This window comes from Elephas maximus, chromosome 6 (assembly GCF_024166365.1).
Source record: "Elephas maximus indicus isolate mEleMax1 chromosome 6, mEleMax1 primary haplotype, whole genome shotgun sequence".
NCBI classification, from domain to species: Eukaryota; Metazoa; Chordata; class Mammalia; order Proboscidea; family Elephantidae; genus Elephas; species Elephas maximus.
This window is the reverse complement of record NC_064824.1, coordinates 109149438-109162420: the sequence shown is the minus strand read 5'-3', so window position 1 is coordinate 109162420 and position 12983 is coordinate 109149438.

Sequence of the window (12983 nt, the reverse complement as noted above, 5' to 3'; positions counted from 1 at the left end):
AGAGGAAGAAATGATGAAGTAAAAGAACTGAACAGAAGATTTCAAAGGGCAGCTTGGGAAGACGAAGTAAAGTATTATAACGACATGTGCAAAGAGCTGGAGATGGGAAACCAAAAGGGAAGAACACACTTGGCATTTCTCAAGCTGAAAGAGCTGACGAAAAAATTCTAGCCTCAAGTTGCAATAGTGAAGGATTCTATGGGGAAAATGTTAAGTGACGCAGGAAGCATCAAAAGAAGATGGAAAGAATACGCAGAGTCATTATACCAAAAAGAATTAGTTGATGTTCAACCATTTCAAGAGGTGGCATATGATCAGGAACCGATGGTACTGAAGGAAGAAGTCCAAGCTGCTCTGAAGGGATTGGTGAAAAACAAGGCTCCAGGGATTGATGGAATATCAATTGAGATGTTTCAACAAACAGATGCAGCGCTGGAGGTGCTCACTCATTTATACCAAGAAATATGGGAGACAGCTTCCTGGCCAACTGACTGGAAGAGATCCATATTTATGCCTATTCCCAAGAAAGGTGATCCAACCGAATGTGGAAATTATAGAACAATATCATTAATATCACACGAAACCAAAATTTTGCTGAAGATCATTCAAAAATGGCTGCAGCAGTATATCGACAAGGAACTGCCAGAAATTCGGGCCGGTTTCAGAAGAGGACGTGGAACCAGGGATATCATTCCTGATGTCAGATGGATCCTGGCTTAGAGCAGAGAATACCAGAAGGATGTTTACCTGTGTTTTATTGACTATGCAAAGGCATTTGACTGTGTGGATCATAACAAACTATGGATAACACTGAGAAGAATAAGAATTCCAGAACACTTAATTGTGCTCATGAGGAACCTTTACATAGATCGAGAGGTGGTTGTTTGGACAGAACAAGGGGATACTGATTGGTTTAAAGTCAGGAAAGGTGTGCATCAGGGTTGTATTCTTTCACCATACTTATTCAATCTGTATGCTAAGCAAATAATACGAGAAGCTGGACTATATGATGAAGAACGGGGCATCAGGATTGGAGGAAAATTCATTAACAACCTGTGTTAGGCAGGTGACACAGCCATGCTTGCTGAAAGTGAAGAGGACTTGAAACACTTACTGATGAAGATCAAAGGCCACAGCCTTCAGTATGGATTGCCCCTCAACATAAAGAAAACAAAAATCCTCACAACTGGACCAATGAGCAACATCATGATAAACAGAGAAAAGAGTGAAGTTGTCAAGGATTTCGTTTTACTTGCATCCACAATCAACAGTCATGGAAGCAGCAGTCAAGAAATCAAAAGACGCATTGCATTGGGTAAATCCGCCACTTCAAAGTGTTGAAGAGCAAAGATGTCACCTTGAATACTAAGGTGTGCCTGACCCAAGCCATGGTATATTCAATCACATCATATGCATGTGAAAGCTGGACAATGAATAAGGAAGACGAGAGAAGAATTGACGCCTTTGAATTGTGGTGTTGGTGAAGAATATTGAATATACCATGGACTGCCAAAAGAATGAAAAATCTTTGTTAGAAGAAGTACAGCCAGAATGCTCCTTAGAGGCAAGGATGGCAAGACTCCATCTTACATACTTTGTACATGTTGTCAGGACGGATCAATCCCTGGAAAAGGGCATCATGCTTGGCAGAGTACAGGGTCAGCAGAAAAGAGGAAGACCCTCAACAAGGTGGATTGACACAGTGGCAACAACAATGAGCTCAAGCATAACAATGATTTTTTTTTTTTATTAACTTTTATTGTGCTTCAAGTGAACGTTTACAAATCAAGTCAGACTGTCACATATAACTTTATATACACCTTACTCCGTACTCCCACTTGCTCTCCCCCTAATGAGTTAGCCCTTCCAGTCTCTCCTTTCGTGACAATTTTGCCAGCTTCCAACTCTCTCTATCCTCCCATCCCCCCTCCAGACAGGAGATGCCAACACAGTCTCAAGTGACCACTTGATATAATTAGCTCACTCTTCATCAGCATCTCTCACCTACCCACTGTCCAGTCCCTTTCATGTCTGATGAGTTGTCTTCGGGGATGGTTCCTGTCCTGTGCCAACAGAAGGTTTGGGGACTGTGACCGCCGGGATTCCTCTAGTCTCAGTCAGACCATTAAGTATGGTCTTTTTATGTGAATTTGGGGTCTGCATCCCACTGATCTCCTGCTCTCTCAGGGGTTCTCTGTTGCGCTCGCTGTCAGGGCAGTCGTCGATTGTGGCCAGGCACCAACTAGTTCTTCTGGTCTCAGAATGATGTAGGTCTCTGGTTCATGTGGCCCTTTCTGTCTCTTGGGCTCTTAGTTGTCGTGTGGCCTTGGTGTTCTTCATTCTCCTTTGCTCCAGGTGGATTAAGACCAATTGATGCATCTTAGATGGCCGCTTGTTAGCATTTAAGACCCCAGACGCCACATTTCAAAGTGGGATGCAGAATGTTTTCATAATAGAATTATTTTGCCAATTGACTTGGAAGTCCCCTTAAACCATGGTCCCAAAACCCCCGCCCTTGCTCTGCTGACCTTTGAAGCATTCATTTTATCCTGGAAACTTCTTTGCTTTTGGTCCAGTGCAGTTGAGCTGACCTTCCATGCATTGAGTATTGTCCTTCCCTTCACCTAAAGCAGTTCTTATCTAATTAATCAGTAAAAAACCCTCTCCCACCCTCCCTCCCTTCCCCCCCCTCGTAACCACAGAAGTATGTGTTCTTCTCAGTTTATACTATTTCTCAAGATCTTATATTAGTGGTCTTATACAATATTTGTCCTTTTGCCTCTGACTCATTTCGCTCAGCATAATGCCTTCCAGGTTCCTCCATGTTATGAAATGTTTCATGGAATCGTCACTATTCTTTATCGATGCGTAGTATTTCATTGTGTGAATATACCACAATTTATTTAGCCATTCATCCGTTGATGGACACCTTGGTTGCTTCCAGCTTTTTGCTATTGTAAACAGAGCTGCAATAAACATGGGTGTGCATATATCTGCATAACAATGATTTTAAGAATGGCTCAGGACTGGGCAGTGTTTTGTTCTGTTGTGCATAGGTTTCACCATGAGTCAGAACCGAGTCGACAGCACCTAACAACAACAACTGACCAGAAGTTGACAACTGCACAGATATGGACAGCTGAATCCAAGATTGTAGAACAAGATTCAGGCAGAATGCTACAAAGTTTGGACTTTTAATACTTGATTTTCTAATCTTCAGTTTCCTTGTCCTTTTTCATCTATTACACACTTGCAAAATCATCTCATGGTAATTTTAATCACACTCTGTGTCAACTCTTAAGGTTATTTCATTCTGCTTCATACTTAATAGCCTTTAACGTAGCTCTGTTTTCTAAGTTGGACTTTATTGACTAGTAAGAAGTTTCTTATTGTCCTATTTCTCATCTTTATGTCGTGTATAAATGTAGAAAACCTTATATACTTCTTTGCCTTTAGTATTACAACCATTTTCTGTTTTCCCTCTTAGCAACCACTGTATCATCCTTTATGTCAACAACTAAAGAAACCTACTTCCTTATTGCTGTAATTTTTATACCTTTTGCTCTTATACAATTTTTTTTAACAGATTTCTTTTTCATTGTGATATTTTTCTCAAAGTACCTCTTTCTTATATTCATAATTCCCATTGAGGCCTGGCCTGAAAATGTCTTTTTTGAACTTGCTCAATTAGTGGCAAGTGCAGGTAATTTAATGCTGCACGCTGGGCCTGTCACCCTTCCCCACAAACTGCACATAAGAATTCTGATTCTTTAGCATTACCCATTTTCAACTATAACCTCATACCTGCGGCCACTGTCAATACCAGTGCCATAGCCAGACAAGCCATCCGCATCAAGTTATGGCATCCCTCTAATTCCACTTATCTTTCTGTACCTTTTTTTTTTTAATCTTACCCTTGTATTCACCTATCCTGGTATAGTTTATGTTAATGAACATCCTATTCCTTTTCTCGATAACAATAGATATATTGCTTTAGTAGATTTTTGTAATGATCAGAATTCAGAGGCCTCATTTTTCTCCCAACTTAAAGAAAAATCAGAATTAGGAAACTTGGCCATTTGTAATAACTCCCATACTGAAAACGAGCTTAAAAAAGCAAATTGGACTATTTCCTTTCCCATTTTTCCAATAGGAATGGCAGTAAAGTATGCCCTTTATGGGTACATGTTCCTGTGTGGAGGATCAAGTTGTCTAGGAAAAAGATCCTAATGTTAAACCTTTTACTTGGGCCTTACCCTGTTTAGATGGATGGAGTATGAGTGGCCAATGTACCCTGGGGACCCTTGGAGTCCCATTAACTCTCCATTCCTATAATGAAAGTATACAATGGATTGACAAATGATTTAAAACTCTTCTCCCAATCCCAAAGAAAAATTATTGGGTCTAATAGAAATCCTATAGTAGAAAAGTCAGGAAATGGATGGGTATTCCTCCAAGCCCTCCCTATAGGTTTAAGGTATCCCCAAACGTGAAAGAACCTGTCAGCCACCATGGAGAAAATAGCTAATAATATCACTAATGGAATGGCCACTCAACAGAAATCTTGAAATCCCCTAGCCAAAGAGGTACTAGATGGTGGAATAATTCTTGATTTCCTCCTGGCACAGCAAGGAGACGTCTGTGCCATCGCTAACACCTCCTGATGTACATAAATAAATACCTCAGGAGAGATGGAAACAGACGTTAAACAAATACACCAGCAAACTGCTTAGCTCCATGTGCCTCCTATGCCTGAAGTTCCCTTTTTTTAACATCTTTGAGGAGTAAGATCTTGGATTTGCTGTATTTTACTCACTGGTTTACTGGTACTTATTGCAAATTTTATTGTTCTAGAAGTAATTAAATGTTATATGAAATCCTTTACAAATGCTATAACTCAAGAACTCAATTTAATGCCTATAAAAAACTAATGCATATTGAAATTAACCACCTTTCAGACAGAAGCAAGCTCAACCTCTGAGTTGGTCTCTCAGATGCCAGGCTATTCCTCCAACGTGGCCTTACCCTTTGCAACCCCTAACATACAAGCAGAGACTAAAGCTATGGCATGGTGAAGGCATTGGATGGTGCCCAGCTACAATTCCACATCTTATTATGTGGGGTCTTAAGAGCTTACCAAAGTAAGCAACCACCTAAAGAACGAGAAGAGACCAGGTGGTAGCCAACTACTTGAATAGTAATAGCCGGAGTTGTTACTGTATGACAACATACAAAAATGTAAATAAATAGATATGGCTATAAAAGACATTGTAGGAAATGGCAAAATTTGAATAAAGTCTATAGATTAAATAATATTGTATCAAAATTAATTTCCTTAGTTTGGTCATTATTACATGTTGTATAAGAATGTCCTTGTTCTTAGGTTATACACATTGACATATTTAGGGACAAAGGGATATTGTGTCTGCAGCATACCCTCAAAAGACCCAGAAAAAAATAATTTTGTGTGCATGTATTCAAAGAATGATAAAGCAAATGTGGTAAATGTTAGCAACTGGGAGTCTACTGAGTAAAGTGTACATGAAAGTTGTCTGCATTTTTCCAATTTTTATGTAAGTTTGAAATTATTTCAAAATAAAAAGTTATAAAAATACTTTTAAAACATATATTAAGTATACAGTGATAAATGGTATGACGTTAGGTGCTGCTGAATAAGGATATGGAATAAAAATATCGATAAAACTATTTCCTTGGTTTTAAGTAAAAAAAAGAAGAAAAAGTACTAGAACTGACCCTTTTCCATTGCCTACTCTTCTCTAAGATTCACCGAAATGCAATTTTCTAAGCATTTCAAGGTAGTGACCTTTCTTCTTTTCTCTTCCTCATTAATCTCTCCTGAAAACCATGTCGCTACATTGTTTCATAAGATTTTCTTGAGGGTTAAGTTACTGCACTTTCTCCTACTGACATCAATTTGTGGTAAAATATAGGACCATGGACACTCTAAGCATACAACCCCTTACTTAAAACTTAATTGGTTCCTGAATGGACATCTCAATTTGTGGCACCTCAAGTAAAACATTTATATTGTTATTTTAGTATTACAAGTGGGGTTTCTGATATAAGCCTATTTAAATCATGTAAAAACATGAAACATTAAAAAAGACAACAGATAAAATTTTAGAAACATTAATTGCCTAAAACTAAACAATTGATTAAAAAAAAGCTGTCATAAAGCACCAAAGCATACTCAAATAGTTTACTAAAGGGCATTTTCTCCTCAGCAGGTACATCTCACTTGAATAAGTAGGGATTCCTCATTGCTATAAGGCCCTTCAAACTGTGTTCAAAAGTATCATCATCTGTCTTAAAAATGTCATTGTCAATTTGATTTTCATGAATGTCTCTAAAATTATTTGAATGATAAATTCTAGGGTAGGGAAGTTTTCATGGCTGTTATTATTTATCTTAAATAATTCCTTCCTCCTATTTTATAGACATTAAATACCTAAAATAAGCAATAGCATCCCATTAATGATTTCAACTAAATTTTGCAGAAATAACTTTGGTGCTGCGATATAACTATGTGTAGCTTCTCAGTAGACTTTGTCACTATTCCACTCAGGATTTTTAAAGTCATCAAACACTCATTCCCTTCTCCAGCTGTTAGTTTCATAACAAAGCAAAAGACATTGATGTGTCAAAAGTGTATGGATTCAGTGAGTCTGAAGTCCACAAAAAATTAACGTTTTCACATGATGAATTATCCCGTCTTATTTTTTTTTTTTTATTATCTTATCACCATTGACTTAATTGATCAGGACCAATCAACTTCATTAGATACGGGTTTAGTGTCCACACTGGCCAAGTTCTTTGGCAGTTGAAACTACAGGTTTTGAATATTACTGAAGAGGGTTCCAGAACCAATTGTGTAACAGTTTCCTGCTCTGAAACACTGGAAATTATCAATAGTGAGATAAGAACTCATAGCAACTCTATGAGTCAGAATCAACTCAATGGCAATGGGTTTGGCTTTTGGTTTGGTTTTTAAGATAAGAAAGTTGACTTTAAAAATGAATATGTATGGAGAAAACTTATATTGCAATAGGCAGAAAATCTACCAGTGTTGGCACCGATTGGTCCTCGTGTCACTTGTAGTCTTTAAATAAGAAGTAGAATGCTACCAAGTTTAAAAAAAAAAAATGAAGAGTGTTTTAGTTATCTAGTGCTGCTATAAAAGAAATGCCAAAAGTGGACGGCTTTAACAAAGAGAAGTTTATTTCCTCACAATAAAGTAGACTAAAAGTCAAACTGGCAATGACATTTTTGAGACAGATGATGATACTTTCGAACACAGTTTGAAGGGCCTTATAGCAATGAGGAATGCACACTTATTTAAGTGAGATGCAATTGGTGAGGAGACAATGTGTTGATTCCCTCTTTAGTAAACTCCTATTTTAGCAAGCTTCAGCGCTTTTTGACAGCTTTTATATCAACCATTTAGTTTTAGGCAATTAATGTTTCTAAAACATTTGCCAGGGTGTCAAGCTCCAGGGGAAGGCTTTCTATCTCTGTCAGCCTTCTCATCAGTGTTCCCCCGAATCTGGTGCTTCTCCACTCAGGGGCCCTGGATCCAAAGGATATGCTCTGCTCCCGGCATTGCTTTCTTGGTGGTATGAGGTCTCCCATGTCTCTCTGTTAGCTTCTCTCTTTTATATCTCAAAAGAGACTGGCTTAAGACACTATCTATCTTGTAAATATCATCAACATAACTGCCACTAATCCATTGCATTAGATCATAGTGATAGGATTTACAACTTATAGGGAAATCATGTCAGATGACAAAATGGTAGACAATCATACAATACTGGGAATCAAGACCTAGCCAAGTTGACAGATATTTTGGGGGGACACAGTTCAATCCATGACAAAAAGCATTATATTATTCAAACAGACCCTGCACTTTCAAAAGGTTCCCATTTTGTCATTAATTTTCCAGCAATATCTGAGATTTTTATCAAAACAATGTAGGAGAGAGAGAAAATGGGTAGTGGTATAAACGAAAAAAACTGGCTGTAGCTTATCGTTGAAGCTGGGTGATGAGTTCATTTTAATATTTTTTCTACTTTTGTATATATTTGAAATTATCAATAATACTTTTAAATGAGGCAGTTCTGCATGTACTGATATGAAACTACATGCAAAATATATTTTTTGGTTAAAAAAGGGAAGGTAGAAAACATGGATAGTATGTTAACCTTTGTGCTAAAAAGGAGAGTGTAGGGGGAAGACACACAGATTTGTTTACATGTAAAAAAAAAATTATTCTCAAAAAATAAAGCTTAAAAACTGAATTGTCCCCCTTTGTGGTCCAATAAAAATAACTGGTATTAAATCTCGTTTAAAAAAAATTTACATGTAAGACATTGGACCGGAACTACGTGACCACATATACAGTTTCTCCATAGATGACATATCAGAGCTTACCTCAACTCATTTTTACTGTTAAGAATCATGTACATAAATAACAGATATAAATAACAGTCCAATTATTTGCTGATATTAAGATCAAAGTAAAGCTAAGAATTTATCACTTATGGTAGAAGCTTATAGAAAATGGAGACCATGACCAAAGAACTGAGCACTTCATAGGTCAATACAGAGGCAATTCTGAACGGTTTGCATTTCAGCCAGTGGTTAAAAGCATGAAACCAGGCTGTCTCGTTTCATTATCTGCCTCCATCTCTTAAGAGCTGTGTGGTCCTTGGTCTCTTTCCCTAACCTCACTGAAGCTCAGTTTCTTCATCTGTGTAATGGAGATATCATATCTCAGAGTTCTTGTGTGCTACATGAGTTAAGTCCCATGTAACTATTTTCTTTTTTTTTTTTTTTTAGTTTTCTTTTAATTTTTACCCCAAAAGCAATAAACAGGAAGAGAAGAAAAATAATATAGTAAAAGTCAATATAAAGTCTTCGCTGAGAGCTCAGGTTCTAGACTTAGAAGGACCTGACTTTAAAATCTTGCTCGGATAGTTATTAATGACAGATCTAGGGCAAATTATTAAATTCAGTCTCTAATCTGTAGCCCTGGTGGCACAGTGATCAAGAGATTAGCTGCTAAACAACAGGCTGACACTTTGAATCCACCAGCTGCTCCTTGGAAACCCAATGGGGCAGTTCGACTAGATGGCAGCAGGTTTGGTTTCTTTTTTTTAGTAATCTGTAATGTACACACAAAAAACACTTAGTGGAACCCAGCGCATAATAAATACTCAATAGAAAGCTACTTCCAAAATGTATATCTTACTCATGCCAAGTTTGTCTGCCAAACAAATCAATCATAATATGAAATCGATATGCTGTAAAAAATAAGTACCAAAGAACTGATTATAGAGCCTTTTGCCAAATGACAACAATAGTGGTAGCACAGTTCCGCAGTCCAATATCTGAAACCCTTCAGCCACATGCCTTTCAGAATTCATAATCGTTCAGATCTAAGAAAGATGTTGTTGTTGTTGTTAGGTGCCATCAAGTCTGTTCCGACTCATAATGATGTTATTCGTAACAGAACGAAACACTGCCCGGTCCTGAGCCATCCTTACAATTGTTGTTATGCTTGAGCTCACTGTTGCAGCCACTGTGTCAATCCCCCTCGTTGAGGGTCTTCCTCTTTTCTGCTGAGCCTGTATTCTGTCAAGCATGATGTCCTTCTCCAGGGACTGATCCCTCCTGACAACATGTCCAAATTATGTAAGAACCAGTCTCGCCATACTTGCTTCTAAGGAACATTCTAGTTGTACTTCTTCCAAGACAGATTTGTTCATTCTTTTGGCAGTCCATGGGATATTCAACATTCTTCACCAACACCACAATTCAAAGGCGTCAGTTCTTCTTCGGTCTTCCTTATTCATTGTCCAGCTTTCACATGCATATGATGCTATTGAAAATACCATGGCTTGGGTCAGGTGCACCTTAGTCTTCAAGGTGACAGCTTTGCTCTTCAACATTTTCAAGAGATCTTTTGCAGCAGATTTACCCAATGCAATGCATCTTTCGATTTCTTGACTGCTGCTTCCATGACGGTTGATTGTGGATCCAAGTAAAATGAAATCTTTGACAACTTCACTCTTTTCTCCATTTATCACGATGTTGCTCATTGGTCCAGCTATGAAGATTTTTGTTTTCTTTATGTTGAGGTTCAATCCATACTGAAGGCTGTTGTCTTTGATCTTCATTAGTAAGTGCTTCAAGTTCTCTTCACTTTCAGCAAGCAAGGTTGTGTCATCTGCATAACGCAGGTTGTTAATGAGTCTTCCTCCAATCCTGATGTCCATTCTTCATCATATAGTCCAGTTTCTCGTATTATTTGCTCAGCATACAGATTAAATAGGCATGGTGAAAAATACAACCCTGACACACACCTTTCCTGACATTAAACCAATCAGTATCCCCTTGTTCTGTCAGAACAACTGCCTCTTGATCTATGTAAAGGTTCCTTGTGAGCACAATTAAGTGTTCTGGAATTCCCATTCTTCGCAATGTTATCCAAAATTTGTTATGATCCACACAGCCAAATGCCTTTGCATAGTCAATAAAACATAGGTAAACATCCTTCTGGTATTCTCTGCTTTCAGCCAGGATCCATTTGACATCACCAACGATATTCCTGGTTCCACTTCCTCTTCTGAAACTGGTCTGAATTTCTGGCAGTTCCCTGTTGATATACTGCTGCAGCCATTTTTGAATGATCTTCAGCAAAATTTTGCTTGCGTGTGATATTAATGATATTGTTCTATAATTTCCACACATTCGATTGGGTCACCTTTCTTGGGAATAGGCATAAATATGGATCTCTTCCAGTCAGTTGGCCAGGAAGCTGTCTTCCATATTTCTTGGTATAGATGAGTGAGCACCTCCAGCGCTGCATCTGTTTGTTGAAGCATCTCAATTGATATTCCATCAATTCCTGGAGCCTCGTTTTTCACCAGTGCCTTCAGAGCAGCTTGGACTTCTTCCTTCAGTACCGTTGGTTCCTGATCATATGCCACCTCTTGAAATGGTTGGATATTGACTAATTCTTTTTGGTATAATGACTCTATGTATTCCTTCCATCTTCTTTTGATGCTTCCTGCGTCACTTAACATTTTCCCCATAGATTCCTTCACTATTGCAACTCGAGGCTTGAATTTTTTCTTCAGTTCTTTCAGCTTGAGAAATGCCAAGTGTGTTCTTCCCTTTTGGTTTGCCATCTCCAGCTCTTTGCACGTGTCATTATAATACTTTATTTTGTCTTCTTGGGACGCGCTTTGAAATCTTCTGTTCAGTTCTTTTACTTCATCAATTTTTCCTTTTGCTTTAGCTGCTCAACGTTCGAAGGCAATTTTCAGAGTCTCCTCTGACACCCTTCTGGGTCTTTTCTTTCTTTCCTCTCTTTTCAATGACCTCTTGCTTTCTTCATGGGTGATATCCTTGATGTCATTCAACAACTCACCTGGTCTTCGGTCACTAGTGTTCAATGCGTCAAATCTATTCTTCAGATGGTCTCTAAATTCAGGTAGGATATACTCAAGGTCATATTTTGGCTCTTGTGGACTTGCTCTGATTTTCTTCAGTTTCAGCTTGAACTTGCACATGAGCAGTTGATGGTCTGCTCCACAGTCAGCCCCTGGCCTTATGTTGACTGATGATATTGAGCTTTTCCATCGTCTCTTTCCACAGATGTAGTCAATTTGATTTCTGTGTGTTCCATCTGGCGAGGTCCATGTGTACAGTCGCCTTTTATGTTGGTGAAAGAAGGTATTTGCAGAGAAGAATTCGTTGGTCTTGCAAAATTCTATCATTTGATCTCCGGCTTTGTTTCTATCACCAAGGCCATGTTTTCCAACTACTGATCCTTCTTCTTTGTTTCCAACTTTCACATTCCAATCGCCAGTAATTATCAATGCATCTTGATCGCATGTTCGATCAATTTCAGACTGTAGCAGCTGATAAAAACTTCTATTTCTTCATCTTTGGCCCTGGTGGTTGGTGCGTAAATTTGAATAATAGTCGTATTAACTGGTCTTCCTTGTAGGTATACACATATTATCCTATCACTGACTGCGCTGTACTTCAGGATACATCTTGAAACGTTCTTTTTGATAATGAATGCAATGTCATTCCTCTTCAAGTTGTCATTCCCAGCATAGTAGACTATATGATTGTCCAATTCAAAATGGCCAATGCGAGTCCATTTCAGCTCACTAATGCCTAGAATATCAATGTTTATGTGTTCCATTTCATTTTTGATGATTTCCAATTTTCCTAGATTCATGTTTCGTACATTCCAGGTTCTGATTATTAGTGGGTGTTTGCAGCTGTCTTTTCTCATTTTGAGTCATGCCACATCAACAAATGAAGGTCCTGAAAGCTTTACTCCATCAACGTCATTAAGGTCAACTCTACTTTGAGGAGGAAGCTCTTTCCCAGTCATCTTTTGAGTGCCTTTGAACCTGGGGGGCTCATCTTCCAACACTGTATCAGACAATGTTCCACTGCTATTCATAAGGTTTTCACCAGCTAAAGATTTTCAGAAATAGGCTGCCAGGTCCTTCTTCCTAGTCTGTCTTAGTCTGGAAGCTCAGCTGAAACCTGTCCTCCATGGGTGACCTTGCTGGTATCTGAATACAGGTGGCATAGCTTCCAGCATCACAGCAACACGCAAGCCCCCACAGTATGGCAAACTGACAGACACATAGAAAGATAGCACATAGAAAAGGCTGCATGTTGTACACCTCCAGCGAGTGTAATTCCACCTTGCTGCCTAATACAACCTAAGTTTTCTCAAGTAACACCTCAAAAACACATGGATACTCTGTAGTGAGATGTATAAATGCTCAGGGTGAATGAGTCTGTAAAAAGATAAGTCACCTCAGCTCATTTGAGGCCAGGTTTCGTAGCAAATGACTCAAAAGAAATTTTTTATTTTTCTGATATTTAGGATTTCAGAGTTGTAGGTAAGGAAACATGGATCTGTATTTGCA